Source organism: Callospermophilus lateralis, chromosome 19 (assembly GCF_048772815.1).
Source record: "Callospermophilus lateralis isolate mCalLat2 chromosome 19, mCalLat2.hap1, whole genome shotgun sequence".
Lineage (NCBI taxonomy): Eukaryota > Metazoa > Chordata > Mammalia > Rodentia > Sciuridae > Callospermophilus > Callospermophilus lateralis.
The window spans coordinates 27,264,302-27,278,273 of record NC_135323.1 but is presented as its reverse complement, the minus strand read 5'-3'; positions in this window follow the sequence as shown (position 1 = coordinate 27,278,273).

Below are 13,972 nucleotides of genomic sequence, written 5' to 3'. Positions count from 1 at the left end.
TGTGGGAGAGGGGACCCAGAGCCTGGCCATCACCGGCCAGTTTAGAGGGTAATTTTCCGGGTGAAAGGAAGAAAGAGGAAGCCAAGCCCAGCCATTCCCAGGAGCCCCGGCTGCTCCTCCTCTGCTCACGGCCACTCTGCTCCTGGGCGTCCTGTCTTGACAGGCGAACCTCCCCCAAATCGCCGCAGGCCCTGGGCTCCTCCTTTGCTGAACTCGGCCCCCGTTCCCGGGCTGCTCAGTCGTCCTCTTCTCTGTCCCTAACCCCTTCCCAGCTGCATCAGCGACTCCAGCACACATCCCTCCATCTCTCTTGGGGACCACGGTGCCACCCTGCAACAGAGCTTTCCTGCCCCTCCAGTTCTCCCTTGTCTGTCCACCCCATCCATGGCCAGAGTGACCTTACGAGAGCAGCAAGTCTGACGGTGTCCCCTGATACACGTCCTTTCCTGGCTGCCCGTCGATTGCAGAGAGCATTCCAGGCCCTTAGCCAGACGGTCAAGGCCCTGGAGTTCTGGCCGCTATGGCCTGGGTGCTGAGTGGGCCTCTTCTCCCCCAGGCACCCCACCCACCTCCCAAGGAAGCCACAGTGGTCCTGGAAAGTCTGGGCTGCTGGGCAGTGCCCCCTCTTCTCCGTCCTCCAGACCCAGCCCGACACCCAGCTTCATGCATGTGCCCACCTCTCCCCTCTCCTCCTGGCTGCCCTGGGCTCCGGTGGGCCTGTTGATGACTAAACTTAGGAGCTTGGATGCAAGTCCTGGCACGGCTTCCCGCTAACATGAATGCTCCCGGGGGCAGGAGCTGAGTTGCCCACTCAGATGCCAATGACCGCTCCTCTCCTCTCCTCGCCTCCCAGGACCCACTGGCTGCCCCAGGCCCTGTGGTTTTGAGTACAGCCACCCAGGTCTTCAAGGAGCACCTTGATAGTACTGAAGTTTGAGTGTCAGCTCTGTGGCCTCCTAGCTGTGCATTCTGGGTAAGCTGCCTACCCTCTCTGAGCCTTTGTTGCCTCATCTGTGAAGCTAGATGTGGTAAGCAGGAGGGGTGCCCACCACCTCTGTCCCCCACAGGGACCTCTGTTCAATATGGAATGTCTGGGGTCCCTCTTCCAAGAAGCAGGGAGCTGGGGCAACCCAGCTTGAAGAAACCGCTCTGATGTGCCCACATGGGAATGTGATGGGAACAGTGTGACCCGGAGACCCCTGCTCTGGGAGGAGGAGCTGCCGAAGTGGGGTACAGGGGTCTCTCCCACTCACAAGTCACCATGGGCCCTGTCCTCTGCACTCCTGAGCAGCCAGGCACCAGGAGGACCCAGCACTAGCCCCAGGGCCATGGGCGGGCCACATCTGTCACGGGAGGCGTCCCTGGGCCTGGCACCCCTGCTGGCACTGCCTGGGCACTGGCTTCCTATAGGTGGATGCAGGATGGTACCAAGCCCATGCCTGCTGACCCTCGGGGCAGGCCAACTGACCTTTACCTGCTGACCCTCCAGGGCACGCCTGATGAATGGGGGCTCCTGGAAAGGAACCCTCTGTCCCCTCAGGTCACACTCCCAGGCAGGTCCCTCTGCCTATTGGGGCTTCTCAAGGCAGGGCCTTGAACCCCACCTCACCCCACCTCCCTATCGGACTTCCCAGGCCAGGGCCGTGTCCCCCATCATACCCTCCCAGGCCAGGGCCGTGTGCCCCACACCCTCCAAAGGTCTTACTTTTTGGAGCACGTCCACGTCTCCTGCCTGAACTGGGGGAGAGAGTGACAGAACATTCTAGAAGGAAGTGGCATGAGCGGATCCTGGCGTGGGGGGGAGCATGGTGAGGTCTAGGCTCCGTGGTGCTCCGTGGGCAGGGGATGAAGAGGTGGAGGGCAGCAGACAGCAGACGAAGGGCGAGGGTCCAGGTAGGCCTGGGCCTCTGACCTGAGGACTCTGGGGGCGAGGAAGTCCGATGGCCCCCATGTGAGGCGGCCTGGGGGGCCGGGGGAGGGCCCTGACTGGTGAGGAAGCTGGGGAGCAGGTCGGCCCCCGGGGAGGAAGAAGCCAGGCCCAGGGCTGGCTGCTCACTCACCCGGGCACCTGAGGAGACGTCCACGGGAGGAGTCATGGGCCACCCCAAGGGGGCTGCATCGGGGGGGCGGCTGCCAAGGGGCTGCAGGCTGTGCAGATGTAGCGCCCACTGAGGTAGAAACAGGGGTCACGGCTGCTGTGCGAGGTCACCTGGGGTGGGGACATTCGGATGCAGAGCCAGGGGACCCGGGCAGGAGGCAAGGAGAGGAAGTCCAGGAGGCCCCTCCCCAGGGCCCACCTGGCCTGGCCTGGCTCCTGCCCCAGCCCTGCACTCAGCAGGAAGCCCTCGCACGCCTCTGGAATTTTCCAGGTGGAAATTCTCCTCAAGGGCCCCGTGGGGTTCCGCATGCTCAGGACATCTTGTCTCTGGGCCACAGCCCCCTGGAGCGCTGGGCCCTCCTCCTACAGGGGGCAGCGGCCAAGGAAGGAGACGGGCCTCCGGTGACCCCCGCTCACCTCTCCCCTCTCCCCACCAGTTCCAGACACATTCGCGATTTATCTTTCTCTGTTGTTTATTGTGTGGAGGCCAGGCCTCCCGGCCAACTCGGAGCTGGACGGGCCAGCGCAGCCCGAGACGGCGGTCCCAGCCAAGCCCGGAGCAGCCCCCCGCCTGCCGTCCCCTCAGCCGCCCCCGAGCCAGGCAGGCCCTGAGCTCTGGCCTGGCCGGACACTCTTTATGGAGCCCCAGGGCCTGTCTCCCCTATTGTCTGCCCGTGTTTACAAGCCCGACCCTGTTTGCTTCATGATTTTCTCCGGGTGACGCCCCGGTCTGGCCACGGCCTGCGTGCCATCTTGCTGAGGCCTTGCTTAGCCTGGGCCTGGGCTCCCCATCCATCATCTCCCTGAGCCTCCAGCAGGGTTGGGGGAGAGCCTGCACCCAGAGGAGCAGCACGTGTGGCCGGAGAGCCGGGTGGGAAGCCTGCAGCACAGGGGGTGCATGAACACCCGTGTGCACCGGGGTCTGTGTGCGTGTGTGTGTGTATACGCATGTATGCACATATGTGCATACTAGGGTTTGGGGAGGCTTACACCTGACCCCGACCCCAACACCTCCTGGTAAACCCAGCCTGGGGAGCCCACGGGCCAGCTCTGGCTTCCAGATGACAATCTGCTCCACAGGCAGGTGACCCTGGCCAACTCGTCCTCTCTGGGGCTCGGTTTCCCCTTGGTGAAAGAGAGGCAGTGGGAATCCAGCCCTCAAGGCCTGCCTTTCAGCATGGAATGGCTGTGTTGGGATCTGGCTGCAGACCCAGGGCCTGTCTGTCCCTCTGTCCCTCTCTCAACAGTGGTTCTTAATCTTTGGGACTTTTCCCAGAAAAACCACCTGTTCACATCGATACCAATAAATGCCCCAAAGCAACCCTCTCCTCCCTCTGGTTAGAAACCTTCCTGGTGGATCTGGACAGAATTGTCAGGGGCCCAGAGCCTTCCACAGCCAATATTGGGTTGGAGGGGGCGGCCACCAGGATGTCCCTGGGGGCAATGGAGACCCAGGGCTGCCACTTGGGCCTATCTCCTTGGTCCTGCAGGCAACAAATCATGGTGATTCTCGGACCCAGGACCATAGAGGTGAGCCGAGGCCACAGGAACCTGGTGCCCAAATTCAGGGGGCAGCTTTGGCAGCTTGTTCACGTGTGTATGTGATCACACGAGTGTGAGCTGGTGTCTTCACATGGAAACCTGCAGGTCTCCGTCCAGCTGTGCAGAGGATTGGACGTGCGCCCATGGCCTGGGCAGGCTGAGGGGCCACGAGAGCTCCAGGCTGTCCCCCTCCATCTGAGCGTCCACCCCCTCGACTCCAGGTCCAGCATGGCTCTCGGATGGCCTTTCCTGGAAAAGGGGGCTGGGCTTCGAGGTCCTGGAGGACCCACAGAGGTAGGTGCCAATGACTGTTCATCTTCCCCAAAATGACACCTAAGAAACAAAGAGCCAGCGCCCCACGCCTTCATCCCGGGCTGGGGACCGTGCTGTGGGTCCCATCACCTTCCCGGGCTCTGGGAACCTCTGGGGCTCCTCCAGAGCCTGCCCCGCCCCGCAGCCCAGACGCCCGTGAGTGCTCTGCTCGCTCCCAGCTCCCCGCTGCCTGTGAAAAGCCCCACCCGGTCTGCTCCTCCGTCCAAGCGCTCAACGCCTTCGAGATTTTATGATTTCGGGTTATTGACTTGGCCTCCTGGGTCCCCTGTGGCAGCCGGCTGTTTGAGAGAGGCTTTGGGTGACCTCAGCTTCACCCCTTGCCTGGCCGGAGCCGGGAGGATCCTGCAAAACCCTGGCAGTGGCCGAGGGGCCCGTGGCCTAGTGTGGGGGCTCCTGGTCTGGGGAGGCCCCTCTGTGCCCAGCTTAAGCCCTGCACCCAGCACCTCCTGAATTCCCCCTTCATTTCCCTTGGCTTCCTAGACAGTAATTGCCCAAACCTCGGCTCCTGCACACTCCCAGCCCCAGTTCCTCATTTCCACGGGGAATCCCCCAGGAGGACAGAGGCCAGGTGCATGGAGGGGTCCCTGCGCAGGGTCTTGTGCACACCACGGCCAGCCCTGGGCCTCCTCCGAGCCCCACCTCACGCTGCCACCAAGAGCCAGATAAGGCGTCGCTGGTTTTCAGCTGATCAATCCTGGAAAGCATTACAGGTTGTGAAAGGGGTTGGCAGACATCTAGAGGGAAGAGACACGTGTCCTAGCTTGGAGGGAGCCCGCTGCCCCTGGAGGGAAGCAGGCAGGTGACCCGCATGCCATCAGGCCAGTAGCCAGGTGTGTTCAGCATGCTCGGGGTCTGGTGGAATCAGCTGGTGCTGTCCAGGGCTCCTGGCAGGAGAGGGTGGGCCACTTCTGAGTTAATCCCTGCAGGACCCACCGGAAACACCAAAGGTTGTAGTGACAGAGGGGCAGGGGAGTGACAAGTGCAGGCAGGAGGAGCCATGTGGCCCAAACCCAGAAGCCTGAGAGAGATGCTTGGCACGTTTGGAACAGGGAGGTGAAAGCTGGAGACGAGGCTGGGGCAGGTCATGCTTGGCCATCTGCAAAGCTGGGCTGGGAGCCTCAGGTCTGCCCTCGTGGGTGACCAGGTAGGCGGGGGGGGGGGGGCGGGGGAGGCGGCACAGGCTTCAGACTTTAGCAAAATCCATCTTCAGTGAGAAGGAGGAGGAAGAGGGAGACGGGGGGGAAGTGACTTTCTCTCATACCACACACAGACGAACTCAAAGTCCATCAGACCTACCTTGTAAAAGCTAAAACTATACATTTTCTAAAAGAAACTCGGAGAAAAATCTTCTACCTTGAGCTTGGCAAATACTTCTGAAAGACAACACAAAAAGCACAAGAGATAAGAGACAAAAAAAAAAAAAAAAAAAATCACCAGGCACAGGGACGCACACTTGTAATCCCAGAGTCTCGGGAGGCTAGGGCAGGAGGATTGAGAATTCAAGGCCAGCCTCAGCAATTTAGTGAGACACCTAAACAATTTAGGAAGTCCCTCTCTCTAAATAAAATACAAAAAAAGGGGGCTGGGGGTGTGGCTCAGTGGTTGAGCGCCCCTGGGTTCAAACCCTGGTATATATAGAGAGAAGAGAAACCAAAAAAGAAAAAGAAAATCAATAAATTGGAGTTATCCCAATGAAAAACTTTAGTTCTTCTAAAACATTATAGGCAAGCCACAGCCTGAAACTTTGGTAAACACACATGCAACCAAGGGCTTATCTAGAGTCTCTAAAGAACGTTTCCGACTCCTTAGTAAGAGGACACCAACCCACTTTAGGAGGGTCTGGGAGGCGAGTGACGGGGACAGTGGATGTGGACAAGTCTCAAAAGAGTGCTGCCTGGAAGGAGAGGAGAGTTCACTATCAGGAGATCAGGAGGGGAGTGGGGGGCTAAGGGAAGTTGGGGATTTTAGTTACAGAAAGACTTGGGCATACTAAATCCCTATAGATAGTCGCCAGAATGGAAGAGTCTGGAAACAGTCCTTGGCGGTCAGGGCACGAGCGTCATGCCCGAGCCAGGGGTGCCATTGTATGGTAAAGGGCCTCTTTTCAATTCTCGCTGCCAGAGCACCTGAGCATACGTAGTGAGGGCAGAAAGTGAGCCTGGACCCCTACCTCACACCACACACACGTGAATCCAAGACGAACCAGAGACTTAAGAGTGAGATCTAAAACCACACAGCTCGTAGAAGGAATTGTAGAGTATCTGTGACTTCAAGATAGGCAAATGTACATTAATGCTTAAAAAGCACCAACCATGAGAGAAGGGGTGATAAACTGGAATTCATTTAAAAACTGAAAACTTTGTGTTTTTTTTTCAGAATCCCACTGAAGGCCACATGAGGAGGCATGTGCCTGTAGTACCAGCGACTCAGGAGACTGAGGCAGGAGGATGCCAAGTTTGAGGCCAGCCTCAGCAACTTTGTGAGGCTCTGAGCAACTTAGTGAAACCCTTTCTCAAAATAAAAAATAAATTAAAAAAAAAATGGATAGGGATATGGTAAAGCAACCCTGGATTTAATTCCCTATAGAAAGAAAAAGAAAGAGTGGCTTAGCCAGAGAGGCTGAGCCTGGGGAGGAGGAATTGTCAGGAAAAGGCCTCTGGAGTCCCACAGGAGGTCAGGAGCTCCTTCTCCGGCCTGGGGCTGAGGGTAATGGAAGCCAGGAGGCTGTGGCCTTCCAAGTAAGAAGAGGCCGAGAGGGGTTGCAGAGGCCAGGGGCCAGGCGAGGATGGGAAGGAGCGGTCAGAGGGGTCCAGTCCTGGGCAAGAAGGCCATGATCTGGGGGCTCCACTATGGGCAGCAAGGTCAGGACCTGGGCTGGCGGGATAGTGAGGGACAAGGAAACAGGCCCCAGGGCAGGCTGGCCAGGCTGGGCTCCTGTGTAGGACCAACAGCCGGACAGCATTTCCAGGCCACTCTGAGGGTCGAGTGCGGCTGTCCTGTGCCAGGACGGAGGGAGTTTGCCGGACCCCCTGCCTCTGTCCCTGCCGCAGGCCTGGGCGCCCAGGGGCTAGGAGCCACTAGACTCAGGCACAAGCCCCCTCTAACCTCCCCTTTCTTTCTGTGCTCACCTGCAGCCCGGGGCACCTGAGGCCACACACCCAGTCCTATCAGGCCCTGGAGCAGAGGCCCAGCCTCCCCCTGGCAGGGCCAGGCCTCCCTCGGCATCCCTCAACCCCCGGCTGGCATCAGCCTCCCAGAAACCTGGCCACCCATAGCCCGCGGTCAGCCACACATGGCCTCCCTAGCTCCTGTCGGACCAGGCGGGAACAAGCAAGTCCTGTGGGGACAGAGGGTGCCCAGCTGATCATCACTGTCCCCCTTGAAGGCAGGAACACGCTCGCCTGGTTCTCGGGGCACCCAGAGGCCCACAGAGCTGGGCAGAGTGTGACACCTGGTGGGCTCCAGCACGTGGGGGTGGAGGAGGGGTGGCTGCAGGGGACGGCCATCGGGCCCACCTGGGGACCTACACAGCCAGGCAGTATTGACTGGGAGGTGGACGGGTCCTGACTTCCCAGAGGAAGGGATGCCACCGACTGGGCCAGGGTCAGGACCCAGAAGCTCAGGGAGGAAAACTGAGGCAGAACCTAGACCCCAGGAAGAGGCCACACAGAGGGTGACAGGAAAGGATAAACCCCACGCCCCTGGGACAAGGGCACTGAGGCGGGGCCCCCGGCCAAAGGATCCATTTCCAAGCGGAGGGCACCATTGGCTTCAAGGGCAGCTCAGGAGCCTCAGATACTGCGCTAGTTCCTGGACCCAGAGGACCCCGGCAGGGGACAGAACCCACACCCAGGGGACTCCCAGAAGAGACCTACAGAGGCAGGGGTGGGGGTTGGGAGCCCTGAGGGGCCGGGCCTGGGGAGCACAGGGGCAGTCGGGGTCAGAAGGGAGCTGGGACCTTGCAAGAGGACCTTCTCCACCCCCCAGCGGGGCCCTGAGGGACACGGCCACTGACCCGGCCAGGACAGGCATGAAGGGTCAGGAAGCACCTCCGTCCTCTCCTGCAGCCATGCCTCCCGGGGTAAGGGGGCCTGGTGAAGCAGGCCCCAGGGGTCAGTCTACTGGGCACAAAGGGACAGAGAAGAGTGGATGGTGACTGGAGCAGAAAAACCAGCGAGAGCCCTTCCCCTGCCTCATGCCATCGTCCTTCAAGGTGGTGGCTTGGGACCATTTCTGCATAAGGAAACAGAAGCTGAGACTTGAGGGGACTTTTCTGGGATGGGTCGGGGCTCTGCATCTCGGTGCCCAGGCCAAGCCTCCGAGGCCTTCCTCTGCTTCTGCCGGCCCCCAAGAGGTGGCAGGTGGACGTGGTGAAAGCTGTCCTTGGGGACCCCGAGCTCCCTTGGAGGATGACCTCAGCCCCCTCCTCCCTCGGGGCTGGGGCACGGAGCCTGTCTGGCCCCTCCTCTGGGAGCTGCCCTCAGCCACAACTGGACACTGGCCCGTCACGTGGCCTGTGCTGACAGATTGGGTGTCTCCGGTGCAACAGCAGCTGCCGCTGAGTGGCTTCCTGGCAGGGAGTCGGGGGTCACCTCCAGCAGCCCTGGTCTTTTCGGGGGACGCCCACCGCCCCCGTCTGCGGCACGCGGAATGTTCAGTGTCAAGTCTGAGGTCCAGCCACCTGCTGGTGGCTCCAGGGAGAGTGGCCCCTTGGGACAGATGGCTCTCTGGATGGAGGGGCCCTGTGCTAGTGTTGTGAGCTGACAAGTCCCGTCACGTTCACCAAGTGCCACATGCACAGGGTCCTTCGGAATCCAGAAATCTGGCTTCCAGGTTCCCATCCTGGGGATTCAGGCCTGTGGTGTCCAGGCCTCTGGCTCTGGACCTCAGTTCTGAACAAGACAGTCACAGTTCTTCTCAACTGTAGGCAGTGCGTCCTGCTAAGGCCCAGCAGCTGCTGGAGTGAGCCAGGACTGCCGTCCTCTGGGTCAGTGAGGCCACCAGAATAAGCACAAACGCTCCAGGTCAACTCCACCACCTCTGAGCGGAGTGACCCTGTGGGAGGTCATTTCCCTTCCCGGACTCAGTCTCCTCCTTTGAAAAACGGTGACCAGGGAACGGAGTACTTGATAGGTCTTGGGCACGTCAGCCTCCTGCTCCCCTGTCCCACTCTGTGATGTCCCCTGAAGCATATGGGTCTGAGCACACTTGTGTCATGGATAGGCCTCTGGCCTGCCCTGCTCAGCCAGCCGTCCTTGGCTGGCCTTGAGCTGGGGGTCCAGACAGGGCCAGGCTCCTGATGAGCTCCCAGCCAGGATGGCACAGCCTCAGCCCAGAGGAATGAGCAGGTGTCAAAGATCCGTCAGAACACAGGGCCGGGACAGATGAGGCCGGGATCAGGAAAGGCTTCCCAGAGGTGACCCGGAGCCGGTCGCTAGGCCAAGTAGGGATGTGTTGGATAGAAAGGAGGCCATGAGCAAGAAGTTTGGAACAAGGACCAGCCCACGGAGAGGAAGATCCAGAGAGCACTGGGAACAGGTGCAGCTCCCCAGGTCAGGGCAGAGGGTGCCTGGTGGGGCGTCGGCTTCCAGGAAGTGCCCTGCAAGAGTGGGGCTCAAGTACCAGGAGCCAGGCCTGGTAGTGACCAGCTGACTCAGGGAAAGGGCCTGCTGGAGCTGGGGAGAGGGTGGGCAGACAGCAGAGGAGCCAGAATGGACAGGTTGTGGGAAAACCAGGGGGTGAGAGAGGCGCCCCATCTTAGCTGGCCAGGGCCTGGGGCATCCGGGGACTGTTGGAAGACAGTCCAGGCCACGGGGAGTCAGGCGGACAGGCTCTGGGGTGCCCCCCGTACCTTGCCTGTGGGAGACTCCTGAGGAAGGCCCTGGTAACACTCAGTGACATTCGAAGCAGGCAGAGGGCCACTTAGCTCTGCCTCCTTCCTCTGTGGCAACGAGGGCAGAGCTGAGCCTCTCTCGTGCCCTGTGGCAGGAGGTCTGCCCCACGGCCGGCAGGCACGGTCCCATCCAGCTCGCACACTCGTTCTTTGTCTGCGTCTCAGCGGGGGACAGTGCCCGGGTTGGTGTCCAGCTTGGTCAGCGTCCAGGCCGGTCAGCAGCGCCAGCCTCCCATCAGGCCCTGGAGACAGCCCCCCAGAGTTCTGGGGCTCCTTTGAGAGAGGCCAGTTTGGCCTGTGGTGGCCAAAGGCCACAAGAGCGGGAGCTGGCATGGGCTGGGTAGGGGCACCTCAGGAATAAACAGACCCCCCACAACAGGCAGCCTGGCGACAGACAGAGGGCTCAGCGGGAGCCCCAGAGCATGGGTGGGTGGGTGGGTGGGGCTGCAGCCCAGGCCCAGCAGGCCGGACTGGCCAGCCCCACACCTGATCCAGATGGCTCTGTGCTCTGTGACCTGGCACATTAGAGCCAAGTGTCACCTAGCTTCCCCAAGGCTCCAGGAGAGGAGACTCAAGTCACCCCAGCTGGGGGAGGGTGTTGCTCAGGGACAGGGCCCACACAGGCCGCCGGAGCTCTGTGGGGTCTGCGGCCTGAGCCCGGGGCCAGGCAAGGCTTGTCCTGGGCTGAGCTCCTGGTGCCTGGCACAGCCGACGAGCCCTCCTGGGCCCGGGCGGGGCTGCTCATATCTTCCCCGTTACTTCACTCACTGTGCTCCTGCCGATCCCGTGTTGATCCCGCTGGGCACACAGCCGCCGCCGCAGTGCAAGCTGGGGCCCAGGGAAGGCCAAGCCTGGGCGGCCTCCAGGAGCCCAGCCCCGGGCACCCTCCCCCTCACCTGGATCCCTGGGCAGAGCGCATCTGAGCACAGCCCTGGAGGCACCAGCCGCGCATGCAGGGGCCGGCCTGGACCCCCCCATGGAACACAGAGGCCAGGTCTAGACGGCACCCTGCTGCCCCCAGGCCTCAGGACAGGCTGAGAACCGAGTCTCTGGCTGTCCTTTCTTCTGGGTTGTTCCAAATGGCCTCAGAGAAAGATCCCCATCCTCAGAAAGAAGCCTGCCATTTCCCAGTGCCCACCCTGTGCTCGGTCATGGGCTGGCCCAAGTTCTGTGCTCACATCTAGTCCTCAAGGTCCCCAAGAGGTGTGGGGGTAGAGTCCAGACTGGGGGAAGACCCTCTGGGCAGAGTGGGCAGTGCGGGGGAGCCCAACAAGGAAATTCACTGAGGAACTGGCCCAAGGGCCATGCCAGTCCTCTACCAGGTATGGCTGCTGCAGAGCCTCTGCCAGGGGCCATTGCTGAACCCCAGAGGCTTTGGTTTAATCGGCCCTAATCCCACTGCCAAGCCAACCTGTCTGTCCCAGAAGATCACCTTCCAAGACTCCAGCCCCTAGACAAACGTGGCCTGGCCTCGCCACCCTCAGGAGCAGGGGCAGGTACTCATTGTTGTTGTTGGGTTTTTGTACTGGGACTGAACCCAGGGTCTCACGCATGAGTGTCCTACCTCTGAGCTACATCCCAGCCATACATACATACATACGTACATACATACATATACATAAAGGGTTTCACTAAGTTACTGAGGCTGCCCTCAACTTGCCATCCTCCTACTTCAGCTCCCAGTCCTTCAGATGACAGGTGTGGTGACCCTGGCCAGCAGGTACTCTAATTTTAAGCAGGCCTATCTGAGCCCTGTCCTTAGCACCGATCTCCAAGGACATCACAGCCCTGAGAGGAAGAGGCTGCCAAGACCCTGTCAGAGGTGAAAATCGGGGTCCAGAGAAGGCAATTCAGTTACTAAGGGTCACTCAGCCATGCAGCAGAGCTGAGATCCAAGCTCAGCCTTTCTGCTCCTGGAACTCGCTCACCGTCTGGTCACCTGCTGGACCTCTCTTGCGGGTCCCATCTCCAGACTCAGCAGACCTGGGAGGGCATGAGTTCAGGCTGAGCAGCAGGCTCAGGGCTTCCCTGTTCTTTCTTTTTCTTTCCTCTGCGAGTCAGTTTTCCAGTCTGTGAAATGGGGAGGGTGGGTCCAGCTCCAGGCCTGGATCCTGGAGGAGGAATGAGGTCAGCGGTGTCCAGAGGCTGGAGCGTCTTGGAAGGAGAAGTCTCAACAGAGACAAGGGCCTATTGTCCCCCCTTCCCTTCCCCCCCCCGTCAGTTCCCACCCCAATCACCACACGAGGCCAGCCCTGCCCACGGGCCCCCATGGCCACCACACGCGCCAGCATGGGGTGACTCAGTGTCCCCTCCCTTCCTGTGGATAACACTGCCAGGAATCAATCCACCATCAAAGCTTGGTTGGGGTGCCTCTGGGGATGGGGAGAGCAAAGGAGAGAAGCTGTGGGGGAACCTTGGCTGGAAGAGCCACACAAGGTGGCCTTGGAGGAGAAACGCTGACCGCGGCACCCCCAGGCCTGCTCATCGGCGGCTGGGGAGAGAATCCTCTGCGAGCCCTGAGAGGGGCACTGCTGTCACCCCGTCTCCCAGGTGCAGCCCCAGTTCCTAACTACCAGGTGGATAGAGAAGGAGGAACTGGAACTGAGGGGTCCTGCAGAGGGGCCCAGGCGTAGGGGCCAGTCTGGGTGGTGGGGCAGGTGCAGGCCCAGAGCCCGGAGCTCCCAGCCAGGGGGTCCCCGGCGGGACCACGTGCGCCTTCCCACTGAACCCTGGGCACAAGGCCCCGGTCCCTCTTTGCTGTACAAGGAACAGGCTGAGGCTGGTCAATTCCGCTCCTGGGGCCTGGGAAGGATCCAGGGTCCTTGGCTCTGAGGAGGGACAAACAGCACTCAAACCATTTTGGTCCTTTGAACACATAATGGGGACACACATGGGCAGATGGGGGTCACTGCCTCTCTGAGGCCCCCAGGGCTGGGCCAGCCATAGCTGGGCGGAACGGGTAATAGCTCCAGCTCCACACGTCCAGAAGCAACCTCCCGTTTTCCTCCCCGGCCTCCTCCCTGTGTCTCCCCATCTCAGGAAACGGTACCATCTCCCGCCCAGAGGCTTGGGCCAGAAAACTGGGAGGCAGCCTTCTATCCTCCTGCCCCTCACCACCCACGTCCCCGCCATTGCCAAGACCTGTCAATTCTCCCTCCAAAGTAAACCCCAAATCCACTCTTCTCCACTCAAGCTGCCACCCCCCCGCCACCCCCATGTCCAAGCCACCACCCGCTCTCCCTTGGACCACAGAACTGCCTGTTCCTCCCAGCCGCCCCCGGCCCCTCCCTGACATGAGCCCGAGGGAAATCAGGCCCATCACTCTCCTGAGAAGAAGGTCCCCCTCCACCAACGGCTTCCCACAGCTCTGGGACCCAAATGAGGTCCCTGGCGACCTGGTGCTGACCTTCCACCTGGCCCCAACAGTCTTCTCTGCACCGGTGGGTTCACAATGCTGTTCCCTCTGCCTGGAAGCTCTTCCCCTCATTCCTCGTCCAACAGACTCCTTCCCACTCTTTAGGTCTCAACTCATGGCTCATTCTCTGTCCCTTCCAAAAAAAAAAAAAAATATAAAAAGATCTGCCCCCAGCCCTTGTCTGTCTCCTTCATGGGACTTAGGCTTGATTTTGTTTATTTAATTACCATTTTTTTCTTTGTAGTACTGGGATGGAACCCAGGAGTCCTCTACCACCGAGCCACATCCCCAGCACTGTTGATGTTTTATTTTGAGATAGGGACTCGCTAAGTCACCGAGGCTGGCCCTGAACTTGTGACCCTCCTGTCTCAGCCTCCCGAGTCACTGGGATCATAGGCGTGCACCGCTGTGCCCAGCCTTCATTTACAACTCTGTGCCCATCTGTGTCACTGCCACCATCAGCAAGATCCCTGCAGACAGGAGGCTCGGTTGTCCTGTCCACTGCTACGGTCCAGGCAGGCACGCAGAGATCTGTTGCATGGATCAGTGACTGACACGCCAGGCACTTGCAAGTCTTTGAGGGAATGTCACCATCTCGGCCACCCTTCAGTGCGTCACATTTTCCAGATGGAGAAACTGAGACACCGAGGCTCAGTTTTATGGGCCACGTGGACACTCCGATAATTAAACT